The sequence below is a fragment of the Hemitrygon akajei genome, chromosome 11, assembly GCF_048418815.1.
Source record: "Hemitrygon akajei chromosome 11, sHemAka1.3, whole genome shotgun sequence".
Lineage (NCBI taxonomy): Eukaryota > Metazoa > Chordata > Chondrichthyes > Myliobatiformes > Dasyatidae > Hemitrygon > Hemitrygon akajei.
Window position 1 is genome coordinate 160,040,560 of NC_133134.1, and position 16,582 is coordinate 160,057,141.

At 43.2% G+C, this 16,582-nt stretch overlaps 5 non-coding genes across 5 annotated transcripts; all 5 read left to right on the forward strand.

The window, feature by feature from the left end:
• Positions 1-1,835: 1,835 nt before the first annotated feature.
• trnam-cau (transfer RNA methionine (anticodon CAU)) lies at positions 1,836-1,908 on the forward strand. The gene has a single exon. It is a non-coding gene; the product is annotated as a tRNA-Met (tRNA).
• An 8,013-nt stretch (positions 1,909-9,921) lies between these two features.
• Positions 9,922-9,994, forward strand: trnam-cau (transfer RNA methionine (anticodon CAU)). Its single transcript has one exon. It is a non-coding gene; the product is annotated as a tRNA-Met (tRNA).
• Positions 9,995-13,384: 3,390 nt separating this feature from the next.
• On the forward strand, positions 13,385-13,457 carry trnam-cau (transfer RNA methionine (anticodon CAU)). The gene has a single exon. It is a non-coding gene; the product is annotated as a tRNA-Met (tRNA).
• Positions 13,458-14,469: 1,012 nt separating this feature from the next.
• trnam-cau (transfer RNA methionine (anticodon CAU)) lies at positions 14,470-14,542 on the forward strand. The gene has a single exon. It is a non-coding gene; the product is annotated as a tRNA-Met (tRNA).
• Positions 14,543-16,509: 1,967 nt separating this feature from the next.
• On the forward strand, positions 16,510-16,582 carry trnam-cau (transfer RNA methionine (anticodon CAU)). The gene has a single exon. It is a non-coding gene; the product is annotated as a tRNA-Met (tRNA).

Sequence of the window (16,582 nt, forward strand, 5' to 3'; positions counted from 1 at the left end):
GTTTTGTGGGATCTAAGGTGGCTGAGAAGGCCAATCTGGGAAAGAGAAAATCTGCCAACAGTGGATGGGTTATGAGTTGTTGCACTCCTTCCCTGGTTACAAAGGATTCTTCAAGTGTTCAGTTTTAAATGCAAACATGAAAAGAAATCAAAGGAACAAAGTATTGATCCATACAATTGGATCCAATTCAATATCTGGGCAACTGTATTCTGAGGAGCCTCGTTAGAGCAGAAGGCAGCGCGTCAGTCTCATAATCTGAAGGTCGTGAGTTCAATCCTCACACAGGGGCACTAGTTTTGTGGGTGACCAGACCTGAGCTGTGAAATTCTCTGCCACAACTTCCATGCTATGTCATTGAGGGTCATTTCCTGCTCTCTGTGAATTACACTATGATCATAAAAGAAATCTACAGGTATATCTATGATGTTGGAAAGCTGAGAACAAAAGAGCAAACCCTGGAAAACACTCAGCAGATCAGGCAGCCTCCCTGGAGATGGAAACAGTTAAAGGTTCAGGCCACAAACCTTTCTTGAGAGAGGGCAGATGAGAAAGGAGATTAGTTTAATGTCATAATCAGGTTTAGTATCACTGGCATATGTCATGAAATCTGTTGTCTTTGCAGCAGCAGTAAAATACAATATATAATCATAGAGAAAAAACTGTGACTTACACTAAGTACATATATATTAAATACTTAAATTAAAAAAAATAGTGAGGTAATGTTGATGGGTTTTCACTCCCAGAACAGGGGAGGCTAAAGCCAGATGACATAGAGTTTGCCTGAAAGGGAAACGAAAAATTAGATGGGCTGAAAGGCCTGTTTCTGTGCTGTTCTTCTCTAAGACGCCATTGAAAGGGATGCCAGAGGAAAACCTTTCACACAGAGGGCAATGTGTAGATGAAACAAACTCCCAGGGCAGTTGGTAGAGGTAAGTACAATTAGAATGTTTAAAACACATTTGAAGTCTTCAAGAAAAATAAATTTCAAGGTAAAACTATGACCAAAGAACTTATATGTTCAAAGTTCTCTATATACTAATGTGAGATTCATTTTCTTGCAGGCATTCACAGTAGAACAAAGAAATACAATAGAATCATTGCAAAACTCCACACAAAACAACCAAGGTTCAAAGGACAAGCAAATGGTTAGGATACACGCAAAATGCTGGTAGAACTCAACATGTCCGGCAGTATCTGTGGAAAACTGTAGAGTGTTGACATTTCAAGCTGAGACTCTCTATCAGGACTGGAAAGGAAGTGGGGGGGAGAAGCCAGAAAGAGGAGGATAGGAAAGGATTAGATATACTGTATATAGGCAAAACAAATGGAAATGGGACTAGCTGAAGTGGACAACTTAGTCAACATGGAAGAATTGGGTCGAAGGGCCTTCTTCTGTGCTGTGTTTGCTGTCAGAATAGGTATTGGTGAGAATTCTTTAAAGTGCTCAGTATTGTATGCATCATTATTACCCCAAGTCTGAACTGTTCCCATAACGTATGGACTCACTTTAAAGGACTCCTCATCGCATCTTCTCAATATTAATTGTTTATTTCTTTATTATTTTGTTTTTTTTATTTTTGTATTTGCAGAATTTGTTGTGATTTGCACATTGGTTGTTTGTCTTGTTTTGTATGGTCTTTCATTGATTCTGTTGTGTTTCTTTATATTTACGGTGAATGCCCACAAGTAATTGAATCTCATGTTTGTATATGGTGACATATATTTAGTTTGGTGATAAATTTATTTTGACATTTTGAACTTCAAAATGAAAATTATAGACTATTGATTTGTACAATGACCTCTGAGTTGTTTACTGGCTGTCAGCAGTTCCCAGGGCCTTGTTAGCGCAGTAGGCAGCGCGTCAGTCTCATAATCTGAAGGTCGTGAGTTCAATCCTCACACAGGGCACTAGTTTTATGGATGAACAAACAAACAATGAGTGGGACAATTTTCACGCTATTCGTTGAGGATATCATCTCCTGCTCTGCTTCGATTGCAATATCAAGTTAAAGATATCCGCAGATGTTGGAAAACTGAAAACAAAATAGAAAATGCCATAGAAAACACTGAACAGATCACGCTGCATCTGTTGAGAGAGAATTGCTTAGAAGTTCAGGCAGCTACAAACCTTTCTTGAGAGAGAGCAAACAAGCTTCAGGTTGCTCCTTCTCCACAATCAGAGGACAGGAGCCATCTTTGGAGATAAAGAGTCACCCTTTTGGATCAGGATTCATTGCTGTTGGACTTATTGATTCTTTGCAGCAGATTGGTCGTGTCTCCAGATCCCCGCATCTGTCATTTCCTGGGTCTCCAATAAAGAGGCTTGAGAAAGGGATTGAAGTTGTGGGAAGGTTACATCTCTTCAAGGAGGCCTTTAGCACACCCTTGAATCTTTGCCTTTGTCTGTCTGGTAATCCTTTCTCTTGGTAAACTGATGTTTCAGGGGTCTGGTGTCAAACATGCAAACAACTTGGCCTGTCAAATGGCATCAAACGATCTTGAATCTTGAAATAGTTTAATGTCATGCACATTGATTGACTATCGCGCACACAAATGTCTGATGAAGAGTGAACAATGGCTTCTTTACAATTTAGATCTTCTTCCCTTTGCCCGGTAGATCACTGATGGTCAATGTAGGAAACACAGACCCTTCCACTGATGGGACAAGTGGATAACTTGTGAGGTGGACCACTCATTACAGGACTTACACACGGTCTCTAAACCCTCTGGATGAAGGTCTTCAGGTTTGCAGTGCATCCTGAATTCTCATTCTCCACTTTGAAACGGCATGGTCCAGACATTCCCAGCAATCTGTTGAGACAATGAATTTCTCACGGAGGCGTTTCCACTCCATTGAATCATTTCCTGTATCTCTCAGAAGATCTCCTCCCATAGTAGACCCTCTATTTCAGGTCTTTGGTGTCAGGCATAGGAATGAGCTGTGAGCCCAGTGGAACCTCAGTACTAGGGACATCCTGGAAAAGAATGTGATCTCATTTGGAGCTCGTCCCCGGTGAATGTGGAAGACTTTGTGAACTGAATTGGTATTGATAAGAATTCTCTAAAATGTTCAGTGTTGTGTGTGTGTGAGTGACAAGAATGAAATGAAAAGTGCAAGCTATTGATTTAAACATGGACATCTGATTTGTTACCTGGGTAAAATATGGTTTCTCACAGGCCTAGATAGTGCAGTGGGCAATACATCAGTCTCATAATCTGAAGTTCTGGAGTTTGAACCTCACATGGGGCACTAGTTTTATGGGAGACAATACAACGTCTGTGGAATTCCTCTGTGACTATCCCCAGCCTTTGTTGAATGGATTCACCTCATGTTCTATTGTCCATTGATTGACAAATCTTATAAGACACTGCAGATGAAGGGGATCTGAAATAAAAAGAGGAAGTGCTGGAGACACTCAGCTGATCAGATACTTTGCCCACTGAAAAGAGAAATGGTTAATCTTCCAGGTTGGAAAACTTTCTTGAGAACTGGACAACAGAGGAAACAAATGAGCTGAAATTTGTTAAGAATAGAGTGAAGGAATGTATAGGAGAAAGGAAGTATTTCAGATAGGATGAGACAAAATTGCTTAATATCATGCAGATTGATTGGTTGCAGATTTTATGGGAGACAATACAACGGCTGTGGAATTCCTCTGTGACTATCTCCAGCCCTTTGTTGAATGGTTTAGACCAGGGGTGTCAAACTCATTTTAGGTCAAGGGCCGGATTGAGCAAAATGCAGCTTCATGTGGGCCGGATCAGTCAGACGCGTGCGAACGCAGCTTTCGTTGCCTCCGTTTTTTCAGCCTGCTCTCATGTGTCTCAGTCTCTGCTATAACTACAAAGTGTTTCACTTTACAAATTCCGTTTCTTATGAAGAAGACTGCCGAATAAACACTAAAAACCCTGAAAACCTGGTACCTGAATAAACTCAGCATTAGCCATATCATACGCCATAGGCGCTTCGATTACTGGGGCCAGCTTTAATAGTAATTAGATATTATCTCGCGGGCCAAAGATAATTCCACGGGCCTTGAGTTTGACATATATGGTTTAGACAATAGACAATAGACAGTAGGTGCAGGAGTAGGCCTTTCGGCCCTTTGAGCCAGCATCGCCATTCACTGTGATCATCGCTGATCATACACAATCAGTACCCCGTTCCTGCCCTCTCCCCATATCCCTTGACCCCGCTATCTATAAGAGCTCTATCTAACTCTCTCTTGAATGCATCCAGAGACTTGGCCTCCACTGCCTTCTGGGGCAGAGCATTCCACATATCCACCGCTCTCTGGGTGAAAAAGTTTTTCCGCATCTCTGTTCTAAATGGCCTACCCCTTATTCTTAAACTGTGACCTCTAGTTCTGGACTCACCCATCAGCGGGAACATGCTTCCTGCCTCCAGTGTGTCCAATCCCTTAATAATCTTATATGTTTCAATCAGATCCCCTCTCATCCTTCTAAATTCCAGTGTATACAAGCCCAGTCGCTCCAATCTTTCAACATATGACAGTCCCGCCATTCCGGGAATTAACCTTGTGAACCTACGCTGCACTCCCTCAATAGCAGGAATGTCCTGCCTCAAATTTGGAGACCAAAACTGCACACAATACTCCAGGTGGGGTCTCACCAAGGCCCTGTACAGCTGCAGAAGGACCTCTTTACTCCTATACTCAATTCCTCTTGTTATAAAGGCCAGCATGCCATTAGCTTTCTTCACTGCCTGCTGTACCTGCATGCTTGCTTTCATTGACTGATGTACAAGAACACCTAGATCTCGTTGTACTTCCCCTTTTCCTAACTTGACTCCATTTAGATAGTAACCTGCCTTCCTGTTCTAGCCACCAGAGTGGATAACCTCACATTTATCCACATTAAACTGCATCTGCCATACATTCACCCACTCACCTAGCCTGTCCAAGTCACCCTGCATTCTCATAACATCCTCCTGACATTTCACACTGCCACCCAGCTTTGTGTCATCAGCAAATTTGCTAATGTTACTCTTAGTCCCTTCATCTAAATCATTAATGTATATTGTAAACAGTTGCGGTCCCAGCACCGAATCCTGCGGTACCCCACTGGTCACAGCCTGCCATTCCGAAAGGGACCCGTTAATCACTACTCTTTGTTTGCTGTCAGCCAGCCAATTTTCAATCCATGTCAGTACTCTGCCCCCAATACCATGTGCCCTAATTTTGCCCACTAATCTCCTATGCGGGACTTCATCAAAAGCTTTCTGAAAGTCCAGGTACACTACATCCACTGGCTCTCCCTTGTCCATTTTCATAGTTACAGCCTCAAAAAACTCCAGAAGATTAGTCAAGCATGATTTTCCCTTCATAAATCCATGCTGACTCGGACTGATCCTTCTACTGCTATCCAAATGTGTCGTAATTTCCTCTTTTATAGTTGACTCCAGCATCTTTCCCACCACTGACGTCAGGCTAACCGGTCTATAATTCCCTGTTTTCTCTCTCCCTCCTTTCTTGAAAAGTGGGACAACATTAGCCACCCTCCAATCCACAGGAACTGATCCTGAATCTATAGAACATTGGAAAATGCGTCCACGATTTCTAGAGCCACCTCCTTAAGTACCCTGGGATGCAGACCATCAGGTCCTGGTGACTTATCAGCCTTCAGACTCAATAGTCTATCCAACACCGTTTCTTGCCTAATATAAATTTCCTTCAGTTCATCCTTTACCCTAGTTCCTTTGGCTCTATTACATCTGGGAGATTGTTTGGTGTATTGCCTTTCTTGTTATCTTCTGTTGCTCTTTAAAAGCTTCCCAGTCCTCCGGTTTCCCACTCATCTTTACTATGTTATACTTCTTTTTTATTATTATACTGTCCTTTACTTCCCTCATCATCCACAGCCGCCCCTTACTCCCCTCAGGATCTTTCTTCCTCTTTGGAATGAACCGATCCTGTACTTTCTGCATTATTCCCAGAAACACCTGCCATTGTTGTTCCACTGTCTTCCCTGCTAGGGTATTGTTCCATTGAACTTTGGCCAGCTCCTCCCTCATAGCTCCATAGTTCCCTTTGTTCAACCGTAATACTGACACATCTGATTTTCCCTTCTCCTTCTCAAATTGTAGGTTAAAACATATCATATTATGGTCACTACCTCCTAATGGCTCCTTTACCTCGAGGTTCCTGATCAAATCCGGTTCAATGCACAACACTAAATGTTCCATTGTATATTAGAACATTCCAATGTTCTAATTTCATCTCATGTTCCACAGTGCATTGATTGACAAATCTTATAGGATATTGAAGATGATAGAGGTCTGAAATAAAAAAAGAAATAAAGCAGGCTCTAGGACAGCTTCTTCCACCAGTCCATCAGTCTGTCGGGAACGGCGACAGGACCCAAATGCAGGACGCAGGCACTGAAGTACTAGGGGTAGGACAGGGTGGGGATGCCATGGCATGTAAGGGGTAATGCAGGCGGGGCTGGATCCCAGAGGTCAGGCGGGGCGGGAGGATCCCAGAGTTCAGGCGGGCAGAGCAGGATCCCTTAATTAAGAATTGCTTAATATCATGCAGATTGATTGGTGAATATTGGGACAGCATGGCAATGGGAAGGTTGGCCAATCATTACTACAGTGTTTGGAGGTTTATCCTGTTGTCCTGTTGATCGGTGAATTCCTCTCAGGCAAAAACACAAAATTCTGGAGACACTCAGCAGGTCAGGCAACAACTGAGGATAGGAATAGAGTCAATATTTCGGGTTGAGATCAGCACTAATGAGGGGTTTTGACCCAATACGTCAACTGTTTATTCCTGTCCATTCATGCTGAATTTATCCAGCATCCTGTGTGCTTTACTCTGGATTTCCAGCATCTGCAGAACCTCTTGTGGTTATAATTCCTCTCGGGAGTCCATTGGGCTGGAAGATCATTTATTACCCCAGCAGTTTTGTGGGTTTTAAGGTGGCTGAGAAGGCCAATCTGGGAAAGAGAAACTCTGCCACCAGTGGATGGGTTATGAGTTGTTGCACTCCTTCCCTGGTTACAAAGAAATCTTCAAGTGTTCAGTTTTAAATGCAAGCACGAAAAGAAATCAAAAGAACAAAGTATTGATCTGTATAATTAGATCCGATTCAATATCTGGACAACTGTATTGTGATAAGCATCGTTAGAGCAGTAGGCAGCGTGTCAGTCTCATAATCTGAAGGTCGTGAGTTCAATCCTCACACGGGGCACTAGTTTTGTGGGCGACCAGATCTGAGCTGTGAAATTCTCTGCAACAATTTCCATGCAACGTCATTGAGGGTCATTTCCTGCTCTCTGTGAACTACACTATGATCATAAAAGAAATCTACAGAAACATCTACAGATGCTGCAAAACTCAGAACAAAAGAGAAAACCTTGGAAAACACTCAGCAGATCAGGCCTTGTTAGCGCAGTGGGCAATACATCAGTCTCACAATCTGAAGTTCACAATGTGAAGTTTGAACCACACATGGGGCACTAGTTTTATGGGAGACAATACAATGTCTGTGAAATTCCTGTGACTATCCCCAGTCCTTTTTTGAATGGTTTCATCTCATGTTCCTTTGTGCATTGATCAACAAATCTTATAAGACATTGAAGATGATGGAGATCTGAAATAAAAGCAGGCTCCGGAACAGCTTCTTCCAGCAGTCCGTCAGACTGATAAATTCACGCTGATACAATTGTATTTCTATGCTATATTGACTGTCCTGTTGTACATACTATTTATTATAACTTACTCTAAGTTGCACATTGCAAATTTAGACTGAGACATAACATAAAGATTTTTACTCCTCATGTATATCAAGGCAATATGTAAGAAATAAAGGCAATTCAGTTCAACTACTGGGGACACTTAGCAGGTCAGATAGTGCCCACTGGAAAGAGAAAGCGTTAATCTTCCAGGTTGGAAAGCATTTAATTGGATTAAGGGGAAATAAGGCGTTTAATTGGAGTAAGGCGAAATATGAGGCTATCAGGCAGGAACTTGGAAGCATAAATTGGAAACAGATGTTCTCAGGGAAATTTACAAAAGAAATGTGGCAAATGTTCAGGGGATATTTGCATGGGGTTCTGTATTGGTATGTTCCATTGAGACAGGGAAAGGATGGTAGGTACAGGAACCATGGTGTACAAAGGCTGTTGTAGATCATGTCAAGAAGAAAAAAAGAGCTTACGAAAGGTTCAAAAAGCTAGTTAATGATAGAGATCTAGAAGATTATAAGGCTAGCAGGAAGGAGCTCAAGAAATTAAGAGAGTGCCTCAGGGATCTGTTCTGGGACCCTTACTCCATGTGATTTTTATAAGGGACCTGGATGAGGAAGTGGAGGGATGGGTTAGTAAGTTTGCTGATGACATAAAGGTTGGAGGTGTTGTGGATAGTGTGGAGGGCTGTCAGAGGTTACAGTGGGACATTGATAGCATGCAAAACTGGGCTGAGAAGTGGCAGATGGAGTTCAACCCAGATAAGTGTGAAGTGGTTCTTTTTGGTAGGTCAAATACGATGGCAGAATATAGTGTTAATGGTAAGACTCTTGGCAGTGTGGAGGATCAGAGGGATCTTGGGGTCCGAGTCCATAGGACACTCAAAGCAGCTGAGCAGGTTGACTCTGTAGTTAAGAAGGTGTATGGTATATTGGACTTCATCAATTGTTGAATCGAATTTAGGAGCTGAGAGGTAATGATGCAGCTATATAGGACCCTGGTCAGACCCCACTTGGAGTACTGTAATCAGTTCGGGTCGCCTTACTACAGGAAGGATGTGGAAACCATAGAAAAGGTGCAGAGGAGATTTACAAGGATGTTGCTTGGATTGGGGAGCATGCCTTATGAGAATAGGTTGAGTGAACTCAGCCTTGTCTCCTTGGAGCGACGGAGGATGAGAGGCATTGATCATATGGATAGTCAGAAGCTCTCTCCAAGGGCGGAAATGGCACAGTTTAAGGTTCTTGCAAGTAGGTACAGAGGAGATATCAGGGGTAAATTTTTCACACAGATCGTGGTGAGTGCATAGAATGGGCTGCTGGTGACGGTGGTAGAGGCGGATACGATACGGTCTTTTAAGAGACTCCTGGACAGGTATATGGAGCTCAGAAAACAGAGGGCTATGGGTAACCCTAGGTAATTTCTCGGGTCAGTACATGTTTGGCACAGTTTTGTGGGCCAAACAGCCTGTATTGTGCTGTAGGTTTTCTATGTTTCTATGTGTTTCTTGAGACCTGGACAACATAGGGAACAAATTAGTTTAAAGCTGTTAAGAATAGCGTGAAGGGATTTACAGAAGAAAGGAAGTATTTCAGATGGGATGAGACAAAATTGCTTAATATCATGCAGATTGGTGAATATTGGGACAGCATGGCAATGGGAAGGTTGGCCAATCATTACTACAATGTTTGGAGGTTTATCCTGTTGTCTTGTTGATCAGTGAATTCCTCTCAGGCAAAAACACAAAATTCTGGAGAAACTCAGCAGGTCAGGCAGCAACTGAGGATAGGAATAGAGTCAACATTTCGGGTTGAGATCAGCACTAATGAGGGGTTTTGACCCAATACGTCAACTGTTTATTCCTGTCCATTCATGCTGAATTTGTCCAGCATCCTGTGTGCTTTACTCTGGATTTCTAGCATCTGCAGAACCTCTTGTGGTTATAATTCCTCTCGGGAGTCCTTTGGGTTGGAAGATCATTTATTATCCCAGCAGTTTTGTGGGTTTTAAGGTGGCTGAGAAGGCCAATCTGGGAAAGAGAAACTCTGCCACCAGTGGATGGGTTATGAGTTGTTGCACTCCTTCTCTGGTTACAAAGAATTCTTCAAGTGTTCAGTTTTAAATGCAAGCACGAAAAGAAATCAAAAGAACAAAGTATTGATCTGTACAATTAGATCCGATTCAATATCTGGACAACTGTATTGTGAGGAGCCTCGTTAGCGCAGTAGGCAGCGCGTCAGTCTCATAATCTGAAGGTCGTGAGTTCAATCCTCACACGGGGCACTAGTTTTGTGGGCGACCAGACCTGAGCTGTGAAATTCTCTGCCACAATTTCCATGCCATGTCATTGAGGAACATCTGCTCTCTGTCAATTGCACTATGCTCATAAAAGAAATCTACAGATGTTGGAAAACTGAGAACAAAAGAGCAAACCCTGGAAAACACTCAGCAGATCAGGCAGCCTCCCTGGAGAGAGAAACAGTTAAAGGTTCTGGCCACAAACCTTTCCTGAGAGAGGGCAGATGAGAAGGAAGATTAGGTTAATGTCACAATCAGGTTTAATATCACCAGCACATGTCATGAAATTTGTTGTCTTTGCAGCAATAGTACATTACAATACATAATAATAGAGAAAAACTGTGAATTACACTAAGTATATGTATTAAATAGCTAAATAGGTAGTGCAAAAAAGTAGAAAGGATATTTTTCATGGGTTCAATGTCCATTCAGAAATCTGATGGCAGCGGGGAAAAAGCTGTTCTTGAATCATTTAGTGTTTTCCCTTCAGACTTCTGTACCTCCTCCTTGATGGCAGCAATGAGAACAGGGCATGACCTGGGTGATTCCGGGGAGTCCATAATGATGGATGCCGCCTTTTTGAGGCATCACTCCTTGAAGGTGTCCTTGAAAGTTGTTCCTTCTCCACTTTGAGAGGATATGGGCCTTCTGTGGAGGAAAATAAACATTCAAAGATTTGGGCCAAGACCCTTCATCAGGACACTGATTTTCTGCAGCAGATTAGTTGTTGCTCCAGATCCCAATATTCGTCATTTCCTGGGTCTCCAGTAAAGAGACTTGAGAAAGGGATTGAAGTTGTAGGGAAGGTTGCATCTCTTCAAGGAGGCATTTAGCACACCCTTAAATCTTTGCCTTTGTCTGTCTGGTAATCCTTTCTCTTGGTAAACTGATGTTTCAGGGGTCTGGTGTCAAACATGCAAACAACATGGCCTGTCAAATGGCATCAAACGATCTTGAATCTTGAAATAGTTTAATGTCATGCACATTGATTGAGTATCGTGCACACAAATGTCTGATGAAGAGTGAACAATGGCTTCTTTACAATTTAGATCTTCTTCCCTTTGCCCGGTAAACGTAGGGAACACAGACCCTTCCACTGATGGGACAAGTGGATAACTTGTGAGGTGGACCACTCATTACAGGGCTTACACACGGTCTCTAAACCCTCTGGATGAAGGTCTTCAGGTTTGCAGTGCATCCTGAATTCTCATTCTCCACTTTGAAAGGGCATGGTCCAGAAATTCCCAGCAATCTGATGGTTGGAAGTATTTCTCAAGGAGGCTTTTACACACCATTGAATCATTTCCTGTGTCTCTCAGATGATCTCCTCCCATAGTAGACCCTCTATTTCAGGTCTTTGGTGTCAGGCATAGGAATGAGCTGTGATCCCAGTGGAACCTCAGTACTAGGGACATCCTGGAAAAGAATGTGATCTCATTTGGAGCTTGTCCCCAGTGAATATGGACAACTTTGTGAATAGAATTGGTATTCGTAAGAATTCTCTAAAGGGTTCAGGTGTGTGTGTGTGTGTGTGTGTGTGTGTGTGTGTGTGTGTGTGTGTGTGTGTGTGTGTGTGTGTGTGTGTGTGTGTGTGTGTGTGTGTGTGTGTGTGTGTGTGTGTGTGTGTGTGTGTGTGTGTGTGTGTGTGTGATAAGTGCAAGATATTGATTGTACATCGTACTTAAACATCTGATTTGTTACCTGGATAAAATAGGGTACCCTAGACAATAGACAATAGCCAATGTCAATCTGTTTCATTTCCTCTATTACCCCAGAGGCCTAGTTAGTTCGCACAGTAGATAGATAGATAGATACTTTATTCATCCCCATGGGGAAATTCAACTTTTTTTTTCCAATGTCCCATACACTTGTTGTAGCAGAACTAATTACATACAATACTTAACTCAGTAAAAAAAATATGATATGCATCTAAATCACTATCTCAAAAAGCATTAATAATAGCTTTTAAAAAGTTCTTAAGTCCTGGCGGTAGAATTGTAAAGCCTAATGGCATTGGGGAGTATTGACCTCTTCATCCTGTCTGAGGAGCATTGCATCGATAGTAACCTGTCGCTGAAACTGCTTCTCTGTCTCTGGATGGTGCTATGTAGAGGATGTTCAGAGTTATCCATAATTGACCGTAGCCTACTCAGCGCCCTTCGCTCAGCTACCGATGTTAAACTCTCCAGTATTTTGCCCACAACAGAGCCCGCCTTCCTTACCAGCTTATTAAGACGTGAGGCGTCCCTCTTCTTAATGCTTCCTCCCCAACACGCCACCACAAAGAAGAGGGCGCTCTCCACAACTGACCTATAGAACATCTTCAGCATCTCACTACAGACATTGAATGACGCCAACCTTCTTAGGAAGTACAGTCGACTCTGTGCCTTCCTGCACAAGGCATCTGTGTTGGCAGTCCAGTCTAGCTTCTCGTCTAACTGTACTCCCAGATACTTGTAGGTCTTAACCTGCTCCACACATTCTCCATTAATGATCACTGGCTCCATATGAGGCCTAGATCTCCTAAAGTCCACCACCATCTCCTTGGTCTTGGTGATATTGAGACGCAGGCAAAGCGTCAGCCTCATCACCTGAAGGTTGTGAGTTTGAGCTTATCATGGGCACTAGTTTGATGGAAGATAGTACAAGAGTTGTGAAATTCCTCTGTGACTATCTCAGGATCTTTGTTCAATTGGTTCGTCTCATGTTCCATTCTGCATCGATTGAAATAGACAAATGGATGTGGAGAGGATGTTTCCTCTGGTGGGAGAACCTAAGACCAGAGGACACAGCCTCAGCACAGAGGGGTGTCCATTGTGAATGGAGATGAGGAGGAGTTTCTTTGGCCAGAGAATGGTGTATCTGTGGAATTTGTTGCCACAGGCAGCTGTGGAGGCCATGTATTTATGTATATTTAAGGCAGAGATTGACAGGTTCTTCATTAGTCAGGGTGTTAAGGAATACAGGGAGAAGGCAGGAGATTGGGACTGAGAGGCAAAGTGGTTCCGCCACACAGACTCAATAGGCCAAATGGCCTAATTTGCTCCATATCCTATGGTCTTATTCTCTGGATATTTATTGCTTATTTATTATTATTATTATTATTATTATTATTATTATTATTTTGTTTATTTTTGTATGTACACAGTTTATTGTGTTTATTTTGTTCTGTGTGGTCTTTCATTGATTCCATCCTGTTTCTTTCTATTTACTGTAAATGCCTGCAAGAAAATGAATCTCATGGTTGCATATAGTGACATATATGTAGTTTGCTACTGGATTCAGTTTGAAATTTTGAACTTGGAATGAAAAATACAAACTATTGATTTGTACAATGACTTCTGATTTGTTTACTGTCTGATCATAATGCCCAGGGCCTCGTTAGCGCAGTAGGCAGCGCGTCAGTCTCATAATCTGAAGGTCGTGAGTTCAATCCTCACACGGGGCACTAGTTTTATGGTTCTATTTCGATTACATTAGAAGTCATCTGAAGATGTTGGAAATCTGAAAACAAAATAGAAAATGCCAGAGGAAACACTCGGAAGATCAGGCTGCATCTGCGGAGAGAGAGAGGCCGTTAAAGGTTCAGGCGGCCGCAAACCTGTCTTGAAAGAGGGCAAACAAGCTTCAGGTTGCTCCTTTGTGAGGACGTGAGCCAATCTTTCGGATCAGGACTCTTTGCTGCTGGACTTGTTGATTTTTTTTCCCCGGCAGATTGGTCGTTGCCCCAGATCCCGGCATCTGTCGTTTCCTGGGTCCCCAACAGAGGCTTGAGAAAGGCTCGTGTCAAACCTGCAGACAACATGGCCTGCCTGTTCACATTTGGATCCGAATCCGAATCAGGTTTATTATCACCGGCACATTCCGTGAGATTTGTTAACTTTGTGGCACCAGTACAAAGCAATACGTGATAAATATAGGGGGGAAAAAAACGGAATTGCCGTAAGTACAAATGTATATTAAATAGTTGAATTAAAATAAGTAGTGCAAAAACATATTTTAAAAAGTAATGACGTGGTGTTCATAGGTTCAATGTCCTTTCAGAAATCAGGTGGCAGATGGCAGAGGGGAAGAAGCTGTTCCTGAATCGAGTGTGTGCCTTCAGGCTCCTGTACCTCCTACCTGACGGTAACAACGAGAAGAGGGCATGTCCTGGGTGGTGAGGGTCTTTAAAGTTGTAAGCCGCCTTTCTGAGGCACTGCTCCCTGAAGATGACTTGTATGCTACGGAGACTAGTACCATGATGGAGCTGAGTAATTTTACAAGTATTTATTGCTTTTTATGTTTTTTTCTATTTTGTATCTGTACAGTTTGTTGTGAATTGCACATTGGTTGTATGTCCGTCTTGTTGTGTGCGGTGTTTCATTGATTCTATTCTTCTAACTAGAAAGTCTACCTTTAGTTACCTTGATTTGTACAATGACGTCTGATTTGTTTACTAGCGGATGAAAGATTTCAGAGCCTCGTTAGCGCAGTAGGCAGCGCGTCAGTCTCATAATCTGAAGGTCGTGAGTTCGAGCCTCACACGGGGCACTAGTTTTATGGGCGACTCCGTGAAAGCCTAGAATTCCACCCCTATGGAATCTGAGATCAAATCAAATTGATCTGCTCAGTTTTAGATGCTCTACCACAATACAACCAAAATAAAGTGCGCATGGCTGGAACTCTGCAGGGCAGACCTCTTTTATGGAGCGGAAAAACAGTCGACGTTCGGTTTGAATGGTTTTAGTGCAGGGACTGTGAAGATGGGAAATCAGGATTGCCATGATAATAGTCCCCAATGAGTAGTGATCGGTCCCCTCCTGCTCTCCGACCGCTAGCCTTCTTTCATGTCTTGTTCAGGAATCAAGGTTGTTTAATATCATTCCAGTACACAGGTGTAAATGAGAATAATTGTTACTCCAGATCCAATGCATCATAAAAAACTATAAAAGGCAATAAATATAAATACTTAGATAGCTTATGGACATAGACTGATTGTATGTCCATAACGTGAAACTAGGCACAGGAGTCTGTACATACGGTGACTGAAAGGAAATTATAAAGTACTGGAGAGGTGGGCTAATGGGTTAGTTAGAGTACGTTGCATGATTTATGAGGATAGATTAAGTGAACTAGAGCTCTTCTCTTTGGAGCGAAGGAGGATGAGAGGTGACTTGATAGAGGTGTACAAGATGATAAGAGGCATAGATCGAGTGAACAGCTAGAAGTTGTTTTCTCTCAGGGGGCGGAATGGCTAACGCGAGGGGGCATAATTTTATGGTGATTGGGGGAAAATATAGGGGAGAGTGTCCGAGGTAATTTTTAACACAGAAAATGGTGGGTGTGGGGAACGCACAGCCAGGAGTGGTGGAGGAGGCAGATAGATGAGGGGCATTTAATAGGCACATGGATGAAAAAAAAATGGAGGGCGACGTGGGAGGGAAGGGTTAGGTTGATCTTAAAATTAGGTTATAAGGTCGGCACAACATCGAGGGCTGAAGGGCCTGTACTGTGCTGTAGTTCTATATTGTATATCCATTTCTTTTCTTGAGTCTCGTTACTGGCGACCCAAGCGACAGCAGATGCTGGGGCCGGAAGCAAAAACCAATCGGTTGCAGGGCCTCGACGGGCCCAGCCACAATGTCCTGGTGAAGGGCCCCGGCCCGAAACGTCGGCTGTTCCTTTACATCCATAGCCCCGTGAGGAACTCAGCCCGACTCGCCGAGTTCCTCCAGCAACACACACCAAAAGACAGAGGAACTCAGCAAGTAAGGCGATTAAACAGAGCATCTGCCTGAAACCTCCCCCGTTTCTTCCACCAGCCTGACTTGCTGAGTTCCTCCGGTATTTTGTGTATGTTGCCCCAGATTTCCAACATCTGCAGAATCCCTTTAAGGTTCAATACATAGATATCACCGCATACGCGGGCATGTTTAGTAAGTCTATAGAACAGTAACTGTAAACATCAGGAACTATAAACTGTAAATAAACTGCAAATGCAGATATAAATGAGTTCCTCTAGCAGCGTGTGTGGGGTCTCGGCTTGAAAAGTCGACCGTACTCTTTTCCATAGATGATGCCTTGCCTGCTGAGTTCCTCCAGCATTTAGTGTCTGTTGCTGGGATTTCCAGCTTCTGCAGACTTTCTCGTGTGCATGTTTGTTGTTCTTTTTATTACCTTTTTCTTCCGCATCCCCCCCCCCCACACGTCCCTATCTCCCTTGCCACTCTAATGTCCGATTTGCCTCGATTTTACAGTCCTCAGTCTGCCCCTCTTTCTCTCCATTGCCCCCTTCCAGATACCGCCTATTTTAAGAGGATCTGATAGACTCTTTATAACAGCGCCACGCTCGCGTTGCTTCTTCCACTCAGCGCTTCCCTCTACGTCCCACTCCCTGTGTCCGCCTCTGACAACCGGCTCCAACCGCGTCCGGGTCGAGGTCTGGCCCCGCAGAGCGGCCTCTCGCCCTCAGTCTTGGTTACAGTCTCTGAAGCCACTTCGCTGCGCTGTAAGCCAGAGCCTCGTTAGCGCAGTAGGCAGCGCGTCAGTCTCATAATCTGAAGGTCGTGAGTTCGAGCCTCACACGGGGCA